Source organism: Pinus tabuliformis, chromosome 8 (assembly GCF_031772625.1).
Source record: "Pinus tabuliformis cultivar Carrire ecotype Pingquan chromosome 8, CPIR1, whole genome shotgun sequence".
Lineage (NCBI taxonomy): Eukaryota > Viridiplantae > Streptophyta > Pinopsida > Pinales > Pinaceae > Pinus > Pinus tabuliformis.
In genome coordinates this window covers 177,524,601-177,551,911 of record NC_142294.1, presented here as the reverse complement: position 1 = coordinate 177,551,911, position 27,311 = coordinate 177,524,601, and positions in this window count along the sequence as shown.

The following is a 27,311-nucleotide window of genomic DNA, read 5'->3' as shown; positions in this document are numbered from 1 at the left end:
ATTGGTGGTTCTTCAAAGAAAATTCTTGGATCGTTGGGAGGTAAAGAAAAATCCTCTTCAAATTCTTTCTGAATATGAAAACATAAAGAGGAATGTTGGTGAAAGTGTCCAGGATTACTGTGTTAGATTCAGTACTGTTTATAATGCAGTTCCAGCTAATATAAAGCGACCAATGGGGTTGGCTTTGATTAAATTTCCTAATGGCTTTGATCCCGACATGGCATATCAATTGAAATAAAGAGATCCAGGCACATTGGAGGATATGCAGAAAATTGCAGTGAGCGTAGAGGCAAATTTGCTAGCCAAGAGAGCTAGAACAAAGGCCGAGAAGAAGGTGACCATAAAGGAGGAAGCTTCTTCCTCGGATCATTTGCTTCACAAGATCAAGAAGATGTTTGATAGACTCACGATTGTAGACAAGCCTGAGACACAGATCAGAAATCCAAACTTTCATAGTCAGAAGCAACCACAATTCAGAATCAAATAATGGGAACAAAGAGCACAAGACCAAGCAGCACAACAGCAAGTTAAAACACTATTACAACAAAATTTTGTACATGGTCTGGAATCAAATGATGACGATAATATAATAGGAGAGGATAATCATTTCTTTACACCTGATGATTTGCCAATTTATATCAAGGAGGATGAAGAGTATTTAGAAAGCCCAGCTATACAAAAGAATGAAGATTTTATCTTAGCAAATGAAATAGTTCTAGAAGAAGAATCTGATGAATATCAGAGGATATACATGAATACCTTGACATTCCAGCAATGACAATATTCACTCAAGAGTAGAGAGGTACCCATCAATCCAATTCAAAAGAGGAAGGAAGTGACACCACCAAAGAACGATTCTTCAAATGTGCAGAAAAAGGGAAAGGAAGCAGCAAATCCTACCACGAGCAAAACGTAATCAGCAAATGAAAATTCAAATCAACCAAATGTATCAAAGGAGAAAACTGAAAACAAAGATGCTCCACTCAAAGAGGTAGAAAAAACTACGGCCTTTGGCTTAGAGAACGAGATTGCTAAGTTAAAAGTGACAATACCTTTGACTGAATTAATGAAGAATAGCAACTATAAAGTTCATGTGTCAAATATTTTGAATTTAGATCTGTTATCTGATATGGCTAATGTGGAGGATGACCAGCCCGATCTTATATTTGGTCTGGCATTAGAAGGTCAATCTGAGGATAGTGATGTAACTCCTTTTTACTTCAGCCTTAGATTGCATGATTATGTTTTGTACAATGCCATGTTCGATTCAGGAGCATCTCATAATCTGATGCCAAAGGAAATTATGGAAAAATTGGGTTTAGACATCACTCGCAAGTACCATGATCTTTATTCCTTTGATTTTGGTAGGGTTAGATGTATTGGTCTCATTAAATATTTGGTTGTCACTTTAGATCAGATTCTAGTGAAGAATGTTCTTATGGATGTGGTTGCGGCCAATATTCCCCCTAGATTTGGCATGCTTCTATCTAGACCATGGGGTGCAAAACTCAAAGCGACATTGTATCTAGATTTCTCCTATGCCACTATTCCCATGTTTTGTCAGTTGTGGAAATTATATGGAGAGAAAAAGATGAATTACATGATCATAATCAAGGAAAAACCTTTAAATCATCCAATCAATTATGTACATACTGATTTAGAATCTTTTGTTCTCTATTCTGATAGTTTTAATGATGTAAATAGTCAATTAGTTGAAGTAGAAGATATTCTAGAGATCACAGAAAATTTTAGAGCCATACTTGATCAAGAAAGACAAAGGCTTGATAGTACTACTGAACAATCAACCTTCTGCCAGCAGCAGAAAATTGATGGACAGCAAGCAAAGGTAGAAGAGCAGGCATAATTTCAGCACTTGGAGGATGAAGCCGGTTTGTGGAGTATGGATTTTGATGGAGCAGTGGGTATGGATGGTGTTTGAATTGGTATTTGGATACACAGCCCTGCATTTCTACCAAACAAATTCTCAAATAATGTAAGAGTTTGTTCATATAAATTGGCTTTTGACTGTTCCAATAATGAAGCTGAATATGAGGCTTTAATTGCTGGTTTGAAAATCCTCAAGAAGTTGAATGCAAAAAGAATTTCAGTTTATGGTGACTCCGAATTAGTAATCAAGCAAGTAAAGGGTGAATACCAAGCCAAACATCCTCAAATGCGGGCTTACCGTAATGCAGTTTTAGATATTTTGAGGTTGTTTCTAGATTATACTTTGACATGTGTCCCTCGTGTACAAAATGTTATTGCAGATTCCCTTGCAACAGCTGCAAGTAACTTGAAATTCTCGATGAATTCAAATAATAATTTTGAAATTCATGTGAAACATCACCCATCTGTCCCTGATAATCAAAGATATTGGTAGTTGTTTCAAGATGACAAAGAGATTGAAGAATTTTTGCAAAATGAAGGCAAATACAAAGATACTTCTATCGATGGAGAGCAAGACGATGGTGAATCAGACATAGAGGTAAACCAGATGGAAGTTTTGCAGCTGAAGGACAATGTCATTCCTAAGGGTCTACTACCGTTAGAGTTATTTGATCAAGATGATGTAGCCCAAAAACCAAGCTTGGTGCCAACCGAGAAGGGAGTTGAGGATGTGAATATTGGAACAACAGAAAATCCAAAGATGGTGAAGTTGTCAAAGGCGTTGCCTCCTTAGGTAAAGGAAAAATATATTAGTTTATTGTCTTCATTTACTGATGTATTTACATGGGACTATTCAGATTTGAAGGCGTACGATAAGAGTATAATTCAGCAGATCATTCCAATCAAGCCAAACCAGAAGCCATTTCGACAAAAGTTAAGAAGGATAAATCCAAAGTTGCTGCCATCAATAGAAAAAGAGGTGAATCGATTGTACAAGGCTGGTATAATCATTCCAATAAGATTTTCAGATTGGATTTCCAATTTGGTGCCCGTGCGGAAGAAAACAAGTGAGATTAGATTATGTATTGATTTCAGAAATCTGAATAAGGTGTCTTTGAAAGATAACTATCCATTGCCAAAAATGGACCACATACTTCAAAGAGTAGTTGGAGCATCTCGTATGTCGCTACTTGATGGGTATTCCGGCTATAATCAAATTCTGGTCCATGAGGATGATAGGGACAAAACAACATTCACCACTCCATGGGGAACTTTTCATTATTCCAAGATGCCATTCAGATTAAAAAATGTTGGTGCAACTTTTCAGCGAGGAATGGATATCACCTTTGCAAATGAGAAAGATGTTTTTTTAGTAGTTTATTTTGATGATTTGACAGTTTTTTCCAATTCAGATGAGGATCATCTTTATCATTTGAAACTTGTTTTTAGTGGTGTAGAAAGTATGGCATATCTCTTAATCCAAAAAAGAGCTTGTTTGCCATGGATGGAGGGAAGCTTCTCAGTCACATCATATCCAAGGAGGGCATCCACATCAATCCTGCTCGAGTGGAATCCATTCAGAAAATTGATGTTCCACGTAGTAAAAAGGAGATCCAAGAATTCAACGATAAGATGAACTTCTTACGTTGTTTTGTGCCAAATCTAGCTGAATATTTGAGGGAAATCACAAACATGTTAACGAAAGATAGTGTAGTAAAGTGGATTGAAGAAGCTATCAAGTCTTTCAATTTGGTAAAGTTGGCTATTTCTTCAGCTCCAATTTTAATTAGCTCAGATTATACCCAAGATTTTATTTTGTTTTCATTTGCTTCGGATCATACTATGGCAGCGGTCTTAATGCAGAAAAGAGACCAGCATGAGAAGCCAATTGCATTTTTCAGCAAAACAATAAGAGATGCAACCTTAAAGTATAAAATTATTGAAAAGCAAGCTCTTGCCTTGGTAAAAGCTTTGAAAGATTTTCGAGTATATATTTTGCATTCTCATATTTTTGCTTATGTACCTAACGTAGCCGTTAAAAATGTCTTAATACAAACAGATTCAGAAGGGAGATGAGGCAAATGGATCACAGCTTTGTTAGAATATGATGTGGAGATAAAGCCAACAAAGCTCATCAAGGGCCAGGGGTTGGAAAAACTGATGGCGGAGTCTAATTTGCATGCCTTGGACATAAATCTGATTGTTGCTATGTCCGAAGAAGATGAAGAAAGTTCGCTTGTTCAGGTATCTGAATTTTTTTTTCTTTCTCCTTGGTATTCGGATATTGTATATGTGCTCCAGCATCTTTCACCACCACCAGGGATGGCTAGAAATAAAAGTAGGACTCTGAAATTGAGGGCTACCAAATTTTGTATTATGAATAATGCACTCTATTGGAAAGATCCTGGCGGTGTCGTGCTGAATTGTTTGGCTGAGGAGGAAGCAAAACAGGTCATGGATGATTTTCACAAAGGAGATTGTGGAAGTCACCTATTTTGGAAGACAACAGCCAATAATATTTTGAGAATGGGATATTATTGGCCTTCCCTCTTTGCTAATGTGTATAAAACTGTTACAAGCTGTCACGAATGCCAGATTTTTCAAGGAAGGAGAAAGTTTCAACATTTACCTCTCAAGCTGATCAAAGTGAGTGCTCCATTTTAGCAGTGGGGTTTATATTTCATTGGCGAGATTGATCCTACATCTTCAGCTTAGCACAAGTGGATCCTCATAGCGAAAAATTATTTCAGAAAATGGATTGAGGTGATTCCCACTCGACAGGCCACCGACTTGGTAATAATTCAGTTTCTTAAAAACAATATTTTGTCATGTTTTGGCTATCCTAACAAGTTGATTATAGATAATGCAGCAGCTTTCAAATCTAAAAATATGATTGATTTTTGTAACAAATATCAAATTACCTTGGGGCATTCTACTGCATACTATCCACAAGGTAACGGATTGGCAGAATCTTCAAACAAATCATTGGTTAACATCCTCAAAAAGCTACTGGAAACAAACAAAAAGAGCTAGCATAAGAAATTAGTCAATGCACTATGGGTGGATCAAGTAAGTCAGAAGAAATCAATAGGCATGTCTCCTTTCGAGATTGTATATGGTGCTGACACGGTGTTCCCGACATCTCTCGTAGTCCTGGTTGTTAAACTTCTACAGGAAGCTGGCAGCGAGGAAGATCATTTACAACGAGGAATAAACCAAATAATCCATTTACAGCAGATAAGAGAGGAAATTTTTCAGAATACCTTTAGGTTGCAAGAGAGAATTAAGAAAATCTATGATAGGAAGGCAAAGGCGAACAAGTTTCAGATTGAATACATAGTGCTGAAATGGGATGCTAGAAATGAGGAAAAAGGCATGGCAAGTTTGAGAATCTGTGGAAGGGACCATTCAAAATTGCTACATATTGCGGTCAAAATTATTTCCTGATGAAAGAAATGAACGGAGAAGATTGTCTAGGTGGGCCGGTCAATGGTCGGCTATTGAAACGGTATTATCTTTGAGATATTTTCTGTTGTCACATATATCACTGTACATACCATTTTATTTCCTTCATTGCAAAGTGTGTACTGTCATCATTCATTCAGTTTGGGGCCTGAAGTGAAGGCTATAAAACTGAAGGTCTGATTTCAGTTTTTGATTACTTAGTGTGGATTGTTTGAGTCAGTTTTGAGTCAGTTTTCAGTCTTGTAATTGAGTCAGTTTTGAGTCAAGATATTGGTTTTAGTTTGCTGAAGTTATTGACTCCATTTAGCCCAATGGAAGAGGCACTGTCTACTTTCTAGAGATCTGTAGTTCTTGGCACCTCCCAGGAGCTACCATCCCCATTGGAGCCAATGTTAGTGTCGATAACTTTGTTGAGCCTCGAACCTGCACCTTCCCATACACCCTCTCAGCCTTCTTTTCCACTCATTTTATCCACCAAGTTGATTAAATCATTGTATTTTAGTTTAAAAATGAGCTTTTGACATGGTTTTCTAACTACGCTGATGACTGTTGTTTGGTTTAGAATTTTGCTCAGACAGCTGCGGAAGCTTCTCAGTTTCTGCTGTCGATACAGGTTTCCGCAGCTGACCCAGGTTTCTACAGCCAGCACAGGATTCCGCAGCTGTTTTGTCAAATACCATGCTACAGGTGTCCTCTCAGGAAATTAGCCACATGGGCAAGTTACAGGATTCAAGGACATGGATCGTATCCCTCTAGATCATCCAGCACGGCCATAAAAGCCTGCGGTCAAACAAGGGGCAAAGGATAGTCAACGGAAGTGTCCAGCGGTGGCACGGCTCTGCATAGCTCTGTTTTTGAGCACATGAAGCTACGTGGCACAATCCTTAGCCATGAAGACATCCTGGCAGTGCAAATCCAACAGCCATACCTCTCGGATTTAATAAACATGATGACTGTTACCTAGATCCGGGCTGAGGAGGATTCACGTGTCTCTGGCAGCGTGGTTAATAGCGTAGATTTAGTTAGTCTGTTTTAGCTTTCTTTCCTTATAAATAATGCGTCCATGAACGCTGTACAAGTTAATCATTGTTAATGTAATTTGAAGACTGTTGTATTTCCCCACTGCACTTTTATGTTGTTGTTTAATATATGAGAAGACTGGTTTAAACTTCCGCGTGTAGCTGTTCGTTGAATTGGTTAAAGTGGCAGAGGGCCCCTGCTTACTGAGACCTTGTACAGTTGTCTTTTCACTTTTTGCATTGCTTTATTTCTGTTCATGTATATTAGCTATACAATTGTCATTTAAATTCTGCATTTTATTTCATCATGTATATTAGCTGTACATAACAAAGCTTTTGATTTCTGTTGATTTACATTTTCGTTGCTGCTCTTTTATGGTTACAACTGATCAGTGTTTTTGCAGGTGTTCTTAGGCAGCCCAGGGCAATTTTTCACCAATTCTTTCCATAACTATTGGCATACGAGATCATCTTGTCTTTGTCGCTGACTCTTGTTTTCTGAAGTTTGATTTTCAAGTACTGTCATTTCCTTGAGTAGCACATTTATTTTCTGCTCTTAGATATCATGCTATTCATCTGCTAACGGTTCCTTTCTATAATCAAATAACTTTATTAGGAACCAGAATATCACTCACTATAGCTTGATTTAGTTTGCTTTAGATCTCACATTGCTTGACTTATTCATGACTGTTTCTCACAGGGTACATTAAGCTGAAAGGCAGAAGGTCAAGAAAGTTAAAGTAGTGTGATTAGTTTCTTTTATGCAGTTTAACTTCTTTTAGATTTCACATTGCTTAACATTTCATGATATCTTTTCACAAGGAAGATTGAGTTGAAGAGTTAAAATAGTGTGGATTAGTTGTTCTTACTTTTCATTTAGTGTAGATTTCACTTTCATTTTCATTCAGCAACAAAGATACTGGGCCGATGTCATAGTTCATTGTTTGAAGTCTTTATTTCTTTTGAAGAATTGATTTCATTGCATTTATTTTAAAAAGCTTTCTCTCTTATAAGTTTTGAAAATCACTTAGAGATCACCATAATCATCCACATTTCACTTGCTTTATCACCTTTTCATCATCTCACAGTAGGAAAAGATGAATTCAAAAGCAAACTTAAAAAAAAAAAACTAAAAACGACAAAAGACTAAGGAATTGGTTATCTAGTACATACAGTACACTTCACTTCGTCAGTTTACGAACCCCGTGTTGACATTATAAATAGCAATTTAGATCACACTAAATTGACCAAACATTTTGGCGCCATTGCCGGGGAAGTGAAATTAGGTAGCCAAATTCTTAAAAAAAAAAAACAAGAAAATTTCAAGAAACGAAAATTGATAACCTCTCAAAGTATGCTCTCCTCTTGCACTTAATGTGATCTGGAGGATCAGAAAAGAGAAAGTTATTGGTTTAATAGTTTCTTGAGTATGCTCTCTTCTTGCACCTAGAGTGACCTGGAAGATCAGAAAGAGAATTATTACCCCGACTTGAAGAAAAATAAAAAATGACATGCATAGAGCAAGAGATTCTAGGGGAAGGTTTTTAGCTAGAGCCAAGAGTTCGATTTTTACAAGTCCATCTACTTCAAGGAATAGACAAGAGACACCTCCATCATCTCCAACTTCCACTCCTAGCCCTAGGATTCCTGGAATTCAAGAGGTAGGAGTCGACTCTCCCACACCTTCCATCGAATCTGAATTAGAAAGAGATCCTTTCCTTCCTTCTACAGAGAGACAAATTGTAATTGAAGAAGTAGAGTCATCTGAAGAAGAAGAGGGAGAAATTCCTTCTCGTTCACCCTTAGTAGAAGAACCAGAAGACTCTGAAGTCTCCAGGGAAACTACCATGACAGAGGAAGGAGCAACTGCATTTGGTAGAGGTAGAGGTAGAGGAGGAGGAGGAGGAGACAATGGAGGAGGTAGAGGTAACATTGGGGGAAATAGGGATGGAGATAACTCATTCGGATTTCCTATAGTCGATGAGGACTCCCAAGCCACCATGAAAAACATCTCACCATCTGTCCTCCCAAACTTCCATGGGTTAAGGAATGAGGACCCTGAAACATTTCTATTTGAGTTTGAAGTCGTGTGTCGAACTTATGATTATTTGGAAGACTCTCAAAAACTCAAACTGTTTCCTTCAACATTGAAAGGAGCAGCCTTGAAATGGTTCATGGGATTACTCACTCAATCCATTAGGTCTTGCAATGATATGAAACAAACATTTTTGGATAGGTACCTGGACTATTGTATGCCCACAAATCACAAGGATGAGGTATTCAAAATGATGCAAAGAGAAGATGAAAACTTGGAGGATTTACTTGAAAGATTTCAATACAACCTGAAAAGAGCAAAAATGAATAACTTAGATGAGGAGACCTTGAAAGCCCTTCTATTAAAAGCTATTATAGATGAATGGATAGACATTTTAAACATGATGGGGAAGGGAGATATATCTCAACTTTCACTCAATGATATAGCAGAGCTATGTGTCCATCTCTCAAGAGGGAAATCTAAAACTCAAAAAGGGCCTAGAGATCCTTCTCTCATCAGAGCAAACAAATCTACAACTGGATCAGTAAGTAGGGGTGAGATTGGCAACATGCTTGATGAATTCAAAACTGACATCTTAGGGAGTCTTAGTGAGCAACTGGACACCCTTAAGATTCACAATAAGCAGAAAGCAGAAGCTGAGGCTTTGGCCATCTTTTGCCCAAAGTGTAGGAAGAAACATGCTCTAAGGGAATGTCCCTTGGATGCAAAAGTTGTAGAAACATGTGTAATTTGTTCAGAGAATCATGAGACCAAGGATTGTCCTTCAATTCCTGGGCTCAAAGCTGTCTTTCAAGAAGATCCAAATACAATCGAATCTCTCTGTTTTGTTGCAAGGAGACCTTGGCAGGGGCAACAAAATCAAGGGTTTAATAACTCTATGAATTTTCAACCCTCACCAAATTGGAATCCTTGGCAACAACCTTGGTCCCAACCTCAAAATCCTTTTCAATCATGGGTACAAGGTATGCAAAATCCTTATGGGATATTTGCTCAATTTTACCAATATCCTCCATATTTCCAAAACCAACAAGCTCCACAAATTCCAAATCAAAATCCACAACTATCATTGCCATTTCCACAATAACAACAACCTTCTCAACAGAATCCAAATTCTCAACTCTTGCTTCCATTCCAATAGAAGTCAAATCAACTTCCTTCTCAGCCATTGCCAAACCCCAATAATAAAAACCCTCAAAATGCTTACATGATGGAAGGTCAACAATTTCCTACCTATATGATTGTTCCTCTTAATGAAGTACAACTCAGATCAGGTAGAGTTCTAGATAAGCCTTCTATAAATGCTCAAAAGCAAAGCATTTTTGAGGAAGAGTCTCTTGAAGCCAATAAGGGTTCTAAAGCATCTCTTCAAAACCCAAACACTCAAAAAGAAAAAGAAAAAGAATTAACCCCCACAACTCCCATAGTTGAGCAACCTGCATCATTATCCACACCTCCTTTTCCTGAAAGATTACAAATTGATAAAGGGGTGGAAAAACAAATTTGGTTGCCTGACTATAATTTTCTAGATGAATTGAAGAATGTCTGTATCAAGATTCCCTTATTACAAGCCATTAAAGAGATTCCTATTCTAGCAAAAACAATAAAGGAGTTGAGTTTTAAAAGACCAGGAAGGAAACCAAGAGATACCAGAAGAATCCACCTGGTAGGGAAAATTGCAGATATCATGATGGGAAAAATTACTATGCATAAATATGTAGATCCCGGTAGTCCAATTGTCAAAACACATATCAATGGGGTAGAAATACCAAATACTTTGATTGATTTAGGGGCTGCTATCAACATCATGAGTAGACAGACTATGGAACAGCTAAAACTTCCTAATCTTCTTTTTACACCTACTTTATTGCAACTTGCAGATCGATCAATTATTAAACCAGATGGTGTATTAGAAGACATTCCAGTCTCCTTAGACTCTTGGGAATATCCAGTGGATTTCATGATTTTAACTCCCAAGAGTAATCTAGGAGGACATCCTCTTATTTTAGGAAGACCTTGGCTAGCCACAGCTGATGCTTTCATAAGTTGTAGGTTTGGGGATATGTATATTTCTGATGGTAATTCGACAAAGAAGTTCAATCTGTATCCTCCAGCAAAAGCAATTACAGAAATAGGAGATAATGAGTGGGTTGATGATGAAGATACTATACAACCTGTCTTTACCATTTCTGAGATTAGTGAAGATAGTCAAATTCTGAACACATTAGAAAATTTTGAACCATCTTCAGAATACGACCACACACAATTTCAGTTGGATTCTGACATTGAGTGTCTATCATCTAGACAAATGTCTCTTTTCTCTATGGAAGAGTTTGGTAGTTCTGCCATTGATATTTTTCCAGGAAAAACATTGAATATCAACAGAAACTTGGAAAAATCACAACAGGAGGAGCTAACCAAATTCTTGCAAAAACATTCTACTGCATTTGCATGGGAGTGTACTGATATGAAAGGTATTGACCCTAAGACTTGTATTCATCACATCTACATTGAGGAAAACAGTAGACTAATCAGACAACCTCAAAGAAGGATGAATCCAAACCTTAGGGAGATAGTGAAAGAAGAGCTCCAAAAGTTACTTAATGTAAACTTCATTTACCCCATTTCAGATAGCCGGTGGGTTTCTCCTTTGGTTATAGTACCTAAAAAGAATGGTAAATGGAGGGTTTGCATTGATTACAGGGAATTGAACAAAGCAACCTTGAAGGATCACTTTCCTTTACCCTTTATTGATCAAGTATTAGATACTTTAGCAGGCAAAAAGTATTTCTCATTCTTGGATGGCTTTAGTGGTTACAATCAAATTCAGGTAGCACTTGAAGATCAGGACAAGACCACATTTACCTGTCCATGGGGAACTTTTGCTTACCGAGTACTTCCTTTTGGATTATGTAATGCACCCGAAACATTTCAAAGGGAAGTACTAGGAATCTTTTCTGATCTAATTCATGATTGTGTAGAGGTCTATATGGATGATTTTACAGGTTATGGTAATTCATTTGAAGAGGCATTAGAAAATTTGGAAAAAGTCCTTATAAGATGTAAAGAAACAAATCTTTCATTAAGTCATGAAAAATGTTTTATGATGTTTACTGAAGGGATTCTTTTAGGACATCATATTTCGGGAGATGGGATTAAAGTTGATAGATCAAAAGTTGAAGTCATCTCCAAGTTACCTATTCCAAATTGTCAAAAAGATGTTAGAAGTTTTCTTGGATTTACTGGATATTATAGGAGATTTATTGAAAAATTCACCAAGATAGCATCTCCGCTCTTCAAATTACTTACAAAAGACTGTGAATTCAAGTGGGATCCTGACTGTCAATCTGCATTTGAAACTTTGAAAACAAGGATATCTGAAGCACCCATTTTGAGAGGGCCAAATTGGAAACTTCCTTTCCATATTTCCACAGATGCTTCAGATACAGCTCTAGGAGCTGTGTTGGGTCAAAAGGATTTAGTTCCTTATGCCATTTACTACACCAGTAAAAATTTGACTCCTACTGAGTTAAATTATACTGTGACTGAAAAAGAGTTCTTAGTCGTTGTTCATGCAATCAACAAGTTTAGGCACTATATAACTGGCTATGAAACTTTTGTCCATACTGATCATTCTGCAATTAGATATCTCATGAACAAACCTGTTACTAATGGCAGAGTTACAAGATGGCTTTTACTTTTACAAGAATTCAATATTACTGTGTTAGATAGACCAGGGAAACATAATACAGTAGCTGATTTCTTGTCTAGAATCCAAAATACTAACGAAGATTCTCCTGTAGAGGATAAGTTTCCAGATGAATATTTGTTTGCAGTAACTACTAAAACTCCTTGGTATGCAGATATTGCTAACTATTTGGTTACAGGGAAGCTACCTCCACACTTATTTCCTAATGAGAAAAGGAAAATAATTCAAGAGAGTTCAAAGTATTCATGGATTTCTAATGAATTGTTTAAAACAGGGCTAGATTGTGTGATCAGAAGATGTGTTTGGGAAGATGAAATGCCTGACATCCTTAAGGCATGTCATGATGAACCGTGCGGTGGACACTTTGCTGACAAGAGGACAGCCTATAAAATCCTTTCTTTAGGATATTATTGGCCTTCTCTCTTCAAAGATGCAAAACAATATGTTAGAAGGTGTGACAGCTGCCAAAGAGTTGGGAGACCAACTCTTTCAAATGAAATGCCATTACAGCCACAGGTACTCATCGAACCCTTTGAAAAATGGGCTTTAGATTTCATTGGACCCATTAATCCACCATCTAAACAAAAGAAGTATATATTGGTTTGCACTGATTATGTTACTAAATGGGTAGAAGCCAAGGCATTGCCTTCTGCCACTGAAAATTCAGTTGTTCAATTTCTTTTTGAGGATATTTTTACTCGTTTTGGTGTCCCAAGAGAAATTGTGATAGATCAGGGAAGTCAATTTACATCTAACTTGATGGAGAAGCTTATGGAAGAATACAAAATCAAGCATAGAAAATCTACTCCTTACCATCTGCAAGCAAATGGTCAAGTCGAATCTACAAACAAAGTTCTTGAGAGCATCATCACCAACACTGTTCATATCCACAGAAGAGATTGGGCAGAAAGGCTTCCTGAAGCCTTATGGGCCTATATAACTACATGGAGGAACACAACAGGACATTCTCCCTATGAACTTGTTTATGGGAAAGAAGTCCTGCTCCCCATTGAGTTTCAAGTCAAGACCTTCAAGATGGCAGTTCAGTTGGGGATGAATCTATCAGAAACCCAAAAGCACATAATGGAGCAGCTGAATGAGCTAGATGAAATAAGACAAGATGCAATTTTAAGGACTGATCTAGTTCAGCACCAAATAACTAAGTGGCATGACAGATATATCAAAGAGAGAAAGTTTCAAAAAGGAGATTGGGCATTGCTATTTGATTCCAAGTTTAAAGACTTCAAAGGGAAATTTCAGACTCATTGGCTTGGACCATATGAGATTGATGAAGTATTTAGCAATGGAGCAGTTCGAGTCAAGACTATTGATGAGTTTCAAACTCCTCTCATTGTGAATGGCCACCGATTGAAAATTTATCATAAGCCACTCTCAAAAGAGGACTTTGTCAAAATGTTTCAAGAAAATTCTGCAATGAGGATGGTGGAGAGGAATCCTTCTCCTCCATCAGCCTAATCTTTGTTTCTTTCAGTTGAAAAATAAATAAAAAAATAAATAAAAATAAAAAAATCTTTTGTATAAGCCTGAAAACCAATCATGGATTGGTAGTCTTATACAGAAAATGTAGAGTGAAAATCAGGGGCACCTGACACTCTATATTTTCCAAAAAAAAAAAATCTCTCTCTTTCTTTCCACCTCCATCTCATTTTCACTTGTCATTCCACTTCACCTCCATCTCATTTTCATCTCCATTCCACTTCACTCCACTCCATTTCCATCTCATTCCACTCATTTCATCTCATTCCATCAATAAAAGTCCCTCTCAAGACTATTTTATTCAGTTGGTTCTTTTCTAATTATCTTTGTGCAGTTAAAGGGGTGTTGTCTTAGTTTCCGCAGCTGGAAACCGTTTCCGCAGCTAGAACCAGTTTCCGCAGCCAGAAATGATTTCCGCAGCCAGCATCACTCTGTCTCCACAGCCGACATTACTCTGTTTTCAAAAAAAAAATCATAGTCAAAGGTTAGTGTCATCATCACCAAGTGCAGCAAAGACATGGGGCATCTTCAAGATCAAAGAACAACCATGGGTCAGAAGCCTTAATCAAGAAATGATAAACTTCTAAAGGTATGATCAAAAATCTCTACCAAATAACAATTCAATGTCATTATTATGCATAGTTATTTAAACCATGGAAAGTTCCACTAAATGCAATGATTTTATTCGACAAGCCCCATACCACTCCTCTTCCACCAACGTCATTCCACACACCCTATTCATTTCCAACGGTTCCATGATCATTCTAAACTTATGAACTGCTCTTCCATTTATTGGTCGTACTGTGAGACGTGACCTACTGTACCACGACTCTCCTTCACCATGATTCCCGCAGCTGACTGCTGAGACGTGTGCGCAAGTCATCCGATTCAAAAGGACTCAGCCGTTATTCTGCCCATTTATCACTTCACTCCCGCATGCGTTCGGTATTGCACTTGTTACTGTTGCTTACCCTCGGTACTCATACCATTCTCTGCTCTCCATTTCCGCTGCATCCACTACAGTTTGCTCCAAACCCTGGCTCCAGTCACCACATACATCCTGAACTCTGATTACGGCTACTCCAGTTATCCTAAGAATCCCGTAATCAGCCCATTTTTTTCCCTGAACCTTCATACGTAGTAGAATTCTCAGTCGGAATTTAAAGCCGAGAATGGGAAAGCTACTAAGAGTTGAACTGGAGGGTTATCCTCAAACGAAGGAGTCGTTAAAGAAAGCAAGGTGACTGAGATTCATTCAAAAATTCACGGGCTATAATAAAGAAGTGACTAAAGCTTTTGCCAGGTCCTTTAATGGACAAACAACGGAGGTGGGAGACCTAAAATTTACAGTGACTGAGGCCACAATAGCAGCTGCAACAAGTCTCCCACAAGAAGGTGAAAGGTGGTTCAAAAACAGAAGTGTAGACGATCAAGGATGGAAAATCATGCTCAAAAATCCAGGTATGGATACCTCTGTATTCACCAAAGGAATCCTCGTGCATGCAATAAAAGAAGAATGGTCCACTCTGTTATTACTTGTCCAGAAATTTATCACATGCGAGGGTCGTTTTGGTACCATGTATATGTATCATGCCAGGATAATGATGAATTTCATGGAGGTTTGTACCCTTAACTTGCCTTATTTTCTGTTATCAAGCTTGAAGAAAATGAGCTCTACTGTTCAAAAACACGTAGGTAGTATTGAATCCCATCTTTACCATCACGGGTTCATAAAAATCCTTATTGAAGATCAGTTGAAAAACACTAAGGATACTTGGGAAATTTTTTTGACAAGAAATCACTTCCAAGAACTGACTGAAGCCTCTGCAAGCAGTTCCCCAAAAATTCCAAAGAGAAGTAGGAGAAAAGAAAAGAATGTTACAGCCCAAGACTCTCCTACAGTAGATATTCCAGAAACTGTTCAGAAAGAAGAAGAGGAGGGAACTAAAAACAAGAAACAGAAGAAGGACAAAGGGAAGATAACCATTCAAGAAACCTATCCATCCCCTGAACAATATGTATAAGAAGATTATCAACCTCTGTCAGAGAGGTTAATAGATCTTCAAGCTGCTGCCATAACCAAGAAAAAGCAAAGAGGAAAACAGGCTGCACAAGAGAAAAGTACTAGTTCCTACCTAAGAAGGAGCACTAGGCTAAAAGGGGAGGGGAATAAAACCAAAGAAAAATAGTCTCATTTTATTGATTTAGATAAATCCCCAACTCAGCCAAGTATTCAGCCAAGTCCTCCACGAGAGGAAAGCCCTTTTCAGCCGGAAAGAGAAAGCAGTCCTCCTTCACCAAAATTTGAGTTTAGGCCGAGAAAAACACCTAAGGTAGATTCCACCCAGCAAGAAGCATATAACTACTTAGAGTCCTTGGAACAATTAGCTGCAGGACCAAGCACCACCTTGCCACTTGATGCACAAGTACAGTCTTTAAAACAGGAAGTGTTTGAATTGGAAGTCTTAAATAGGCACATCAAACAGGAAAACGAAACACTCAAAGAGCAGAGAAAGGTAGAAAAGATTGTCCATGATAACACTATGCTCCATCTAGGACTGTGGTAGAAGAAGAACAGGAAGCTGAAGAAGAAGTGTAAAAAGTTGAGCAGGGCATTAATTAATCTTAAGTTCAAATGTCTAGTCAGGAAACCAAGGACCATTTTAGCATCAAAGAGAAAGAGAAGAGGGCTAGATGTTCTTGCAGAAGCCTCATAGCATATGGATTGAGGAAAATAACTAAGTTTTGGTTGCATGAGGACATGCAACACCTTCAGAGTGGGGGTATGTTGAGCCTCGAACCTGCACCTTCCCATACACCCTCTCAGCCTTCTTTTCCACTCATTTTATCCACCAAGTTGATTAAATCATTGTATTTTAGTTTAAAACTGAGCTTTTGACATGGTTTTCTAACTACGCTGATGACTGTTGTTTGGTTTAGAATTTTGCTCAGACAGCTGCAGAAGCTTCTTAGTTTCCGCAGCCGATACAGGTTTCCGCAACTGACCCAGGTTTCTGCAGCCAGCATAGGATTCCGCAGCTGTTTTGTCAAATACCATGCTACAGGTGTCCTCTCAGGAAATGAGCCACATGGGCAAGTTACAGGAGTCAAGGACATGGATCGTATCCCTCTAGATCATCCAGCACGGCCATAAAAGCCCGCGGTCAAACAAGGGGCAAAGGATAGTCAACGGAAGTGTCCAGCGGTGGCACGACTCTGCGTAGCTCTGTTTTTGAGCACGTGAAGCTATGTGGCACAATCCTTAGCCATGAAGACATCCTAGCAGCGCAAATCCAACAGCCATACCTCTCGGATTTAATAAACATGATGACAGTTACCTAGATCCGGGCTGAGGAGGATTCACGTGTCTCTGGTAGCGTGGTTAATAGCGTAGATTTAGTTAGTCTGTTTTAGCTTTCTTTCCTTATAAATAATGCATCCATGAACGTTGTACAAGTTAATCGTTGTTAATGTAATTTGAAGACTGTTGTATTTCCCCACTGCACTTTTATGTTGCTGTTTAATATATGAGAAGACTGGTTTAAACTTCCGCGTGTAGCTGTTCGTTGAATTGGTTAAAGTGGCAGAGGGCCCCTGCTTACTGAGATCTTGTACAGTTGTCTTTTCACTTTTTGCATTGCTTTATTTTTGTTCATGTATATTAGCTGTACAGTTGTCATTTAAATTCTGCGTTTTATTTCATCATGTATATTAGCTGTACATAACAAAGCTTTTGATTTCTGTTGATTTACATTTTCGTTGCTACTCTTTTATGGTTACAACTGATCAGTGTTTTTGCAGGTGTTCTTAGGCAGCCCAGGGCAATTTTTCACCTTTTCTTTCCATAACTATTGGCATACGAGATCATCTTGTCTTTGTCGCTGACTCTTGTTTTCTGAAGTTTGATTTTCAAGTATTGTCATTTCCTTGAGTAACACATTTATTTTCTGCTCTTAGATATCATGCTATTCATCTGCTAACGGTTCCTTTCTATAATCAAATAACTTTATTAGGAACCAGAATATCACTCACTATAGCTTGATTTAGTTTGCTTTAGATCTCACATTGCTTGACTTATTCATGACTGTTTCTCACAGGGTACATTAAGTTGAAAGGCAGAAGGTCAAGAAAGTTAAAGTAGTGTGATTAGTTTCTTTTATACAGTTTAACTTCTTTTAGATTTCACATTGCTTAACATTTCATGATATCTTTTCACAAGGAAGATTGAGTTGAAGAGTTAAAATAGTGTGGATTAGTTGTTCTTACTTTTCATTTAGTGTAGATTTCACTTTCATTTTCATTCAGCAACAAAGATACTGGGCCGATGTCATAGTTCATTGTTTGATGTCTTTATTTCTTTTGAAGAATTGATTTCATTGCATTTATTTTAAAAAGCTTTCTTTCTTTTAAGTTTTGAAAATCACTTAGAGATCACCATAATCATCCACATTTCACTTGCTTTATCACCTTTTCATCATCTCATAGTAGGAAAAGATAAATTCAAAAGCAAACTTAAAAAAAAAAAAAAACTAAAAACGACAAAAGACTAAGGAATTGGTTATCTAGTACATACAGTACACTTCACTTCGTCAGTTTACGAACCCCGGGTTGACATTATAAATAGCAATTTAGATCACACTAAATTGACCAAACAATCTTCATCCCTCCATCAGTGATCAAAATTCTCTTTTTTCATGCATTTTAGGTGTCTCATCTGATCAGCTGCATTCCATTAGGTCATGGATCATCTGATGTTAGTGGCTCATTATCACATTTCCCTCATGGTCTTTACCTGCTGGCCAATTTTAACAAGTTCAGGGCATTTACAGTCATCTTTTTCCTATACATTTGCAAAAGCCATTTTTAGGGTTTTAGGTCTCATTAGGTCTAGGGTTTGTCATCATAGTCTTGTAAAAGCTCAATAATGGTCAGTAGGCACATGAGGAGGTCTAATAAGGTCTCAAAATCAAAATTTCAATAATGATATACTTAGTAACTGATTTTTCCTCAAAAACCTGTTTTGAGGAAAAACAAAGTTTTATGTTCTATGTATAAAAATTTCATGTAATTTTAATTTTCCTATATGTAATAAGTTCAGAACTGTAGCCTTGGCTCACCTTGCCAAACTCCTACACTCCAGCTCTTGCAAAAAAGACAAGAAAATCCAAGCATTAGTCCATCAAATGTCAAAAAGAGAGCCAAACTGCAAAACAAAGTTTTTAAAGAACAAAGTGAAAAAGAAAAACTTTAGAAAGTGGGTTTTCTAACTGAAAAAATAAATTCACTTGTATATAAAGTGCTCCTTGTGTTGAATACATCATTTATTTGCTAAAGAGAGAGAGAACAAAAGAAAATCGCGATTTGAGGTGAAGAAAGGGAAATCGCAACAAAATTTTGAAATTCTTCTTGGCGCGGCACACCGAGCACAGAATTTACACACATAGTTGAACTAGTGCGGCGCACCTGCTAGGCGTGACGCACCTAGGTGTTGGCACAGTGCACCTGCCAGGCGCTGCGCACCTGGGTGTTGGCACGACGCACCAGTCTGCCAAGATAAAATTTCATTCTAATGACCTTCTAAAGCTCCAAATTCTTGCAAATGTCATTCCTCACGTAAGTAAAACCTCCCATTTTTCCATTGCAAAACATTTTATCCCCCTTGATGGTGTTTTGATAGGTGAAAATCCAAACCCTAGTTTGCTTGGCAGTTGCATTGCAAAATTGTCTAGGGTTTTGTAATTTTGTCATAATTGTTGTTTTTACTCCCCTGCATCATTTTCACATATCCCATTCCTCTCCACTGAATTTCCCTAATTTCATTTCCCTTTCCCTCTCTCATTTACACTCATCCTACCCCCTATCCCCAAAACCCTAAAACCCTAACACCTAATTCCCACTATTCCCCAAACCCTAATTTGCATTCCCAAACCCTATCACTCCCTAATAACCCTACAACCAGCATAAAAATCCTCCATTCATCAGTCCCACTCATCAAATAGCTATCACCTATTCTTGAAATAAAATCTCTTCATACTCATCATTTTACACCATACAATGGAAAATATGGAAACAGATTCAACTTATTAAAGGGATGAGGAAAATGTAAGTGATTCCTCCAAAGAGATTCATGCACCAAGAAAACTACATAAGGGAAGAAAACACATCCGGGAGGAGCCCACTACACTCACAGAGTTATTGGCTTGTCCTCTTGCAGTAACATGTTTCAAACATGAGTCTTGCTACCCGTTTTGAGAGATGGTGGAAAGGGTGAAATATCACCATCAACTTGCTAGACTATTTGTTCTTCATCTTCACAATGGCCAAGTGAACTTAGCAAGTGTTACCTTCACTTTGACACCTAAAACTATAGCTAAAGCAACATGTATTCCTAATGTGGGTGAACAGTGGAACAAAGGACAGCTTGTGAGCGAAGAGCATTATGAGCCTTATATCAAGGCTAGTTATCAAAAGCAAATCAGTAGGGTCTTTCCTTTCAGATACCTACAGGACACTTATGCCCCACTCATGAAGCTCATTATCAAATACTTTAGCTGTGAAGGGAGATTTTCTTGCCTATACACTTATCATGTTAAATTATTGATGCATTTCACTAGAGTGAGGATGATGAATCTCCCCTATTTCATATGCAAAAATATTGAGAAAATGGCCACATTAGTGCAAACAAAACCTCCTCATCAACAGTACAATAGAATTTATCATTTTTCATTGATCAAGATTGTTGTTTTGCATCAGCTGAGTTTGTTGAATGTTTCATGGGATACTTTCATTTCACATGAGATTTTCACAAACCCTCAAGTGACCCCATCAGTATTTCAAGAGGCAGGAGGGCCTTCAAATTAGCAAGAGGTTTATGAGACTCAAACTACAGGTGTGCTAGTATTCGTCACTTATGAAAAAGGCACAAGGAGATTATTTGTAGCTGCCAAGTGAGTACTATCTCCACCTGAGGTGGAAGGGGTCTCGTTTCCTTCATCAGACCATAGGCAAATGCTATCTTCACCCAGGGTGAAAGGGGCTTTGCCTTCTTCTTCAGCAAAGTAGGTATAGGATAAAGAGAAACAACCATTACATGATGAAGGGCCTTCTGAAGGTTAGGAGAGAGATTTAATTTTGATTCAAGATAATGATACTAATTTGGGCTCCCAAAGCTCAAAACTCAAGGAGATCATTAAAGAAAAAGAATCTGACATACATGACTTATCTCTTAACCTTGAAAGAGCTAAGTGGATCATGAATTACCTTGAGCAACGGAACAAGCAGTTGGATGATAAGCAGGTAATCATGGAGCTGCAAACCATAAGGGAAAACAAGCAAGAAACAAAGAGGAGAAAAGTCAAATTGACACCGCTTGAGCAAGAGATTGATGTTGACCGGGAATATTGGCTAGAGAGGGAAAATATGCACTTGGAGAAGCTTCTTGAGAAAGCCAATAAGGAGAAAAAGATGTTTCGGCACATGGCTTATCACTATTTGGCATGAAACAAGATTTGCAAAGCAAGGATAAGGAGCCTAAAAGCCAAGTTGAGGAAAACTTTGAGGAGCAAGAAAGAGCAAGATAAGCTTAATATCTTGGCTGAAGCTTTATTGGCCCAACATAGTACTTGATGTATATCTCTCATGCCAAATATCAAGAAATTTGGCAAAACTTTTGGCAATTTTGAATTTTTTAAGGAAAAAACAGGTTTTTCTGGCAGGTGCGTAGCGCCACTCGCCGCTCGCTTTTGATAGGGACCTCCTCTAGAGGAAAAATTTAAATTTTTGGATTCCTCATGGAAACTTATGCATTCCTGGAAATTACTAGGAAATTTTGACAAGTTTTGGGCCTCCAAAAGGGTCAAAAACACCTCAAAAATGCCCTCTCTGCCACTTTTTGGCCACACAGGAAGTAGTGTTGCGAGAACTAGCTTTTGGAGGGGCAAATGGACACCAAATTCAAAAATTATACTTGTTATAGAGAGTATATAGACATACCTTTCCAACAAGTCCACTTGGAGAGAATTTGGTGAAGGGGAAGGCCTCCAAAGTCAGCTGGGAAAAAGCACTACGCACAGGATGAAAAAGTGCCAATTTTGCTCAAAAACTCTGTTTTTCGCCTAGTTTTCTTCTAGTTTGACTTTATCTTTCTTATGATCAAATCCATGAGCTGAAATGATGTAAATTGATGTACTAAGATGTAAAAATGATGAAAATTGACTTGATAAGGTAGATACATCAGTTGTAGGTGGTTTAAAGTTGAATGAATCAGTGTCCTAGGTTTTAGAGGCAAGCTGTTCTACTACCTATTTTTGTGTTCCTAGATTAGATATGGTTGAAACCACCCCTCTTCTCATGGATTTGACCCCTGATGGATAGAAAAGGTGTTTTGGAGGTCTATATCATGTGTGTTTTTAGTCATTTGTAAAGGTTGGACTCTTGTGAATTCTTTGAGCATTATTGTACATTCATCTCTGCAATTTGGTAAGGAAATAGACCAAGGTTTGCAGCATTTTGTGGGATTCTTGTGGCAAGGTGATTTAGTATTGTTTTTTCTTCTATGATTCAAGTTTACATGTTTTTATGTGTGCCATCATCTCTCTCTTTTCAGCTTAACTAAATGAATCAAGTATAAAGGTGGAATTCATTGATGTGTAGTGCTCTACCTTTGGGTTTATTTGGTTATACATGTTTTCAACTATTTGAAGAGGATTCCTGACACTTTCATGCCCTCTCCAACTCCTCACTAGTCTTAAGACTCTCCATTTCACTTATTTCAAAGTACTAAATCATTTGCATACCTTTCCCCACAGAAACCTCTGCAAGACTGAGTCCATTCCCCGGACCCAAAATTGCCTTTCACTTTTGATCTAGCAACCAACCATTAAAATCAAACAAAATCCTCTGAGCATATACCTAGCCTAAAATTAGTCTTTAAATCAGTCATCTCAAGCCTCACTTCCTATATTTTCCTGAGATTGACAAGGAGAGAGCCCTCTCCCAACCTGGTAGGGCTAGCTACTAGGTTAAGCATGGTTTGATGTTACCCTAGACCTGCCTTTCTCAGCTTGAGGTAGATTCAGGCCATAACAAACTCCTCCTATGAATAAAGAATCAACTTTTGCCTCTTAGCAAAGGTTTGATCTATGGGTCTACTAGAAGGGGTAGCTATTTCCCAATCTCTTTTCAAATTCTTTTCCTTACTCAGAGGAGCCTGCACTACTGGGGGATTTCCCATGTTAGTCTGAACTGGATGTGGCTATGGTGGATCTAACTCTATAGATATTTCAGGCTGCTCTGCTTTCTATGACTAATATATTGTTTCTAGTTGTTCTGTTGTTGAGGAAGTTGGTTCCAAAGTTTCCTTCTACGAAGGCTCTGCTGTGGGAGCACTGGTTTCCTAGGCTAGCCTTTGGGAAGATTCTGCTTCCACCTGTTCAAAAGAGTCTAGGTCAAGTCTCTTCTCCAAATATTTCATCACATTGTCAACCTCAACCTGATCACTATCCTATTCTATCAAAGTCCCTTCCCTCCATTCATTCAAATTTGCATACTGTTCTATCTCAGGAATTCTGTGATGGATATAGGGTGAAAGCCTATGTTTTGTCCTCCTATCACTAATGAAAGCATGAGGTTCATAAACCCAAGAAAAGCTTTTCTTTAGTCTCATTATTGTTTTTATGATTTCTTCTACTCTTTTCCCTGCTTCTCTATTGTTACACACAAATGGGCCTAAGTGGTCTTTGATCCTCAATTGGGCTTTTTTCTTTTCCTTGGTGAAATGAATTTGATCAGACTTTATCATTTTCCTATGATATTCCAGGGCAAACAATCTCATAGGAACATACTTAGGTAGCTTGAAAGTAGGGAGTTCACAACCATAGATTCGGATCTCAGTGTTATTCTGGTATAAGTACCAGTCACCTACCTTGTACTGCTTTGATAGTTGTAGGATTCTCTTGATATCATCACTAATTCTTGGGGGAGAATGTCCTGTTAGCATGGTGGTCACAAGATAGACAAATTGGTCTATCAATTCATTTAATGAATAGGGAGAAATGTATGAGTAGTGGAAGATGGAAGACCAAAAAATGACTGACCTGGGATTACCTCTGGTATCAAGCTTATTCACAGAGAATGGAAATTTGTTAGTTTGGTAATATAGGAAGAGGTGATACAAGACTATAGAATACTTGAACACCCTCTTATTTTCCAATCTCATGAACTGATCATGGATTTTCTCAACTACAAATGCAGCATAGTCATATTTGGCAGCAAGAGGCTGGCTAGGGGTGAAGATAGTCATATAAGCAAAGGTCATTTCATCTACATATTCATTGCTTGAGAAACCAAGAATACAAGCAATCATGGTAATAATATCCCTCCCTAAGCTTGTAAAAGCACTTGTCATGTAGGGTGGAGGGTTTTCTAAAATGTATTGTTCTAACATGGACATTTTGCAAACTCTGGTGATCTCTGAGTTGGATAGTTCAGAAGATTTGTCAAGTAAATCAGTGATAGACAAAGGGGTAAGGTTCTGACTAGGTTGCAACTACAATATTTCATTGATAGAGTCTGTTGTAATGGTAAAAAGGATTTGTTGGTCAGGGGACATTACAACTCTAAGATTAGGGTTATAATTGGCATGACACTGGTGAACAATGTCTGGGAAAATGTGCACAGAAGGGAATTGGTACTTTGTGAGATTAGATTCCCACAGACCAATATTGTCAACAATATTGAGGTAAAGGTTTCGGTATTTACAATGCAGTCTCAAGGGGGGGTCATCAAATGTGAGGTCTTTTATTTGAAAATCTTTATCTACTAAGGGCAGATAATCCAAATCTCTATGAGTAGTGATAGAAGGTACATTGAGGGCTATGGGGGTTTCCATTTATGGTTCTTGTGGATGGAAATGGGGTTTTTTTAGTAAAGTTGGTGAAACCAGAGGGTCCTAGGAGTCTTTAATTTTAAGTTCTGCGGCTGAATTACACTGAATTTTGGGGCTTTCAATGTAATCACAGAGGAAATTAAGTATTTACAGGCTTTCAGGGAGGAAATTGGTAAATACCTATTTATGAAGTGATTGGCAATGGAGTACTAGTTCACTGGGTGCAAATGGTGGACTGGAGCAGCATCAGACTGCAATTTTCAGGGTACTTGATGGTTGGAGTATGAGCTGGTCAAATTCATGTTCTGGTTGCATGCATGAGTTTTTAGAATAAGGACAGAAAATAGATTAACTTTTTTTTTAATGCAAAGTCAAAGTTTTTGGCACGTTTTTTGATATGGACAGGTGGCGTCAGTGGGGAGGCGACTTGACATTTTGTCATTAGTGGGAGGCGGTAAGCGGGTTTCATCACACCGCTTTTGGAGGGTGAGTGGTATTTGGGGGGAGCAATGTGATTCCATACATCTTTTGACACATAGCATCATCATTTTTCATGAAACCACTCACATCGCGCGCTAAATGTCGACCAAAAGGCCCTTGCAATATGAGTGAAGGTTGTCAGATCTGAAGGATTCGATTGGATGGTGGTCGGGGTAATGACATGACTAATGGATAATAGGGGTGGGCCCGATATTAATTAGAGGATTTAATCATATCGGGGGCAATTTGATTGGTTGGGAGAGTTATTAATTAGTCTGGATGACTAAATTAATCCTCATTAAATGGTGGCGGGGTCGGGTTCTTAATCAACTACAGATTAGTTAATTAATTCCATATATTATTTGTTTTACGATTATACTTAACCATTGGGGCGAGATATGTAATAATTTGGAGTTTTTCATAATATAATAATACAGGCATGGGCAATTTTATTTTATTTTGGAATAATATAATAAAACATTAATGGTTAATATGTCCAAATGAATGGGAAAGTGCTAAGTCCAATGTTTTCGAAAGCTTTTCATCATACACATTTAAAACTTAGGCTAAGTGAATGAGAGGGTTTTTATATAGAGAATGTGTTAATTTCCCTAAGTAAAATAGGATTTTACTTAGGAAAAGCTTTATCAAGGGAATGAATGAGTTTGTGGAGGGATAAATGTTGATGAAGAGATTAAGTACTTTAGGCATTTCCAATTATTGGGCCGAGGGTCCGGTCCCTCCAAAAGTCAGAGAAATGCTCTGAGCCCCTCTAACTATGGCAATTACCTTTAGCACTTAGGGAATTAGTGAAAATTTTAGGGGAAATGAATGGGGAGGTTAATTATTGTGACTTTGAATGTTGATGTGCCTTCCAGGTGATACATGCCTTTGCCTAGTGATGAAAGTAAAAAGATTTAAGCTTTTAACTTAACCATTCACCACACATTTATTCTGCAACCATCATCTACTTACCCTACCTACTTTATCCTAGCATTTTCATTTATTTATTAGGGTGCACTTAAACTGACAAACCCTTTTCACACTTTCTTTTCTTTTACATAGTGATATCTATCTAATCTACACTTATTACATCCAAGGGCTCAGATTAAAATGTTGAGATCCTTTTATTCACTCTACCTATCTACTTATCTGCCAAGATTAAACTGTTTGGTCACATCTTTATTCTCTACTTCTAAAACGTGAAATTGAAAATATGAACTAGTCGAGCTTAAATTATTTGACTATTCATGAATTGTGGCATAGGTGACAAGCTGCACATAATTTTTTATCATACAAAAGTAAAATGTAGTGGAATTTAGACTTGCACACTTTCATGGTATTTTCTTTTTGTTGGGGTACATTTTCTTTCCATTTTGACCTTTTATTTATTCTTTTTACCCTTTTATTCTTTTTCTAGGGTATACCCTCTTTACATTTTTTTTTAATTATTTGATTTTTATTTTTATTTTTTACAAATATGGAGAACCTTTGCAACAAGTAAAGGTATGAATAGATTTCAAAGCTAAACCAAGTCAATCATGATATATGACACCTATTGGTATAGGGGCATAACAGAGGGAACTTGCATATGTCACAAGTTGCCGACTCCGCTAGGGATCTTGTCTTTTGACTTTTGTGTTGATTGGTTTTGTTTGTTTATTGTATCCCTTATTGTTTAGATAGAATGCTCTATTTTTGAAGTTGTTAGACTACTCTTGTAGTCTTCCCAATCTCATGAGTGATAGATCTGGCCTTGTCTCAGCCTAACTCTCATTTTTTGCCTTTGATCTGAGGTCGTCGCTGTTTATTTTCTTACAGTCGCAAAGTAGTCGCACCTGCGCTGTTTTCTGGGTTGCACCTTTTACCATCTGGCACGATTAAATTTCCTAACAATTACAACGAGTCCTAAAATCAGCTCGACGTAGCTAACTGATGTACCTTCATGACAACGTCACAAAGTTCTTAGTTTAGAGGGGTGTGATGGTTTATTGTCGGTGCATGTTGTTAGTTTTATACTCACGACGATTCCTATAAGTTTCAAATATTGAAGTTTGTTGGTTGATTAGCCAGTGTGTTCTATCCTCTGAGCTTGTTTCTTACCTCTTTATTGTATCAGAAGTGTTGGTTGTTAAGATTTTCGATTCCAGGTTTCAAGTCTTTTGAAATCCTTCCTCTTGAACCGTGTGACCTAAATACCTTAGGGTTTCTTGAATGATTGGTTTGCTTGGGTCGCTCATTCATTGGGATCTTTAGACTTTGCTTAGCATAATCTCTGACTTTGTTTGAGTCTTCATCCTATTCACTGTTTTCCAT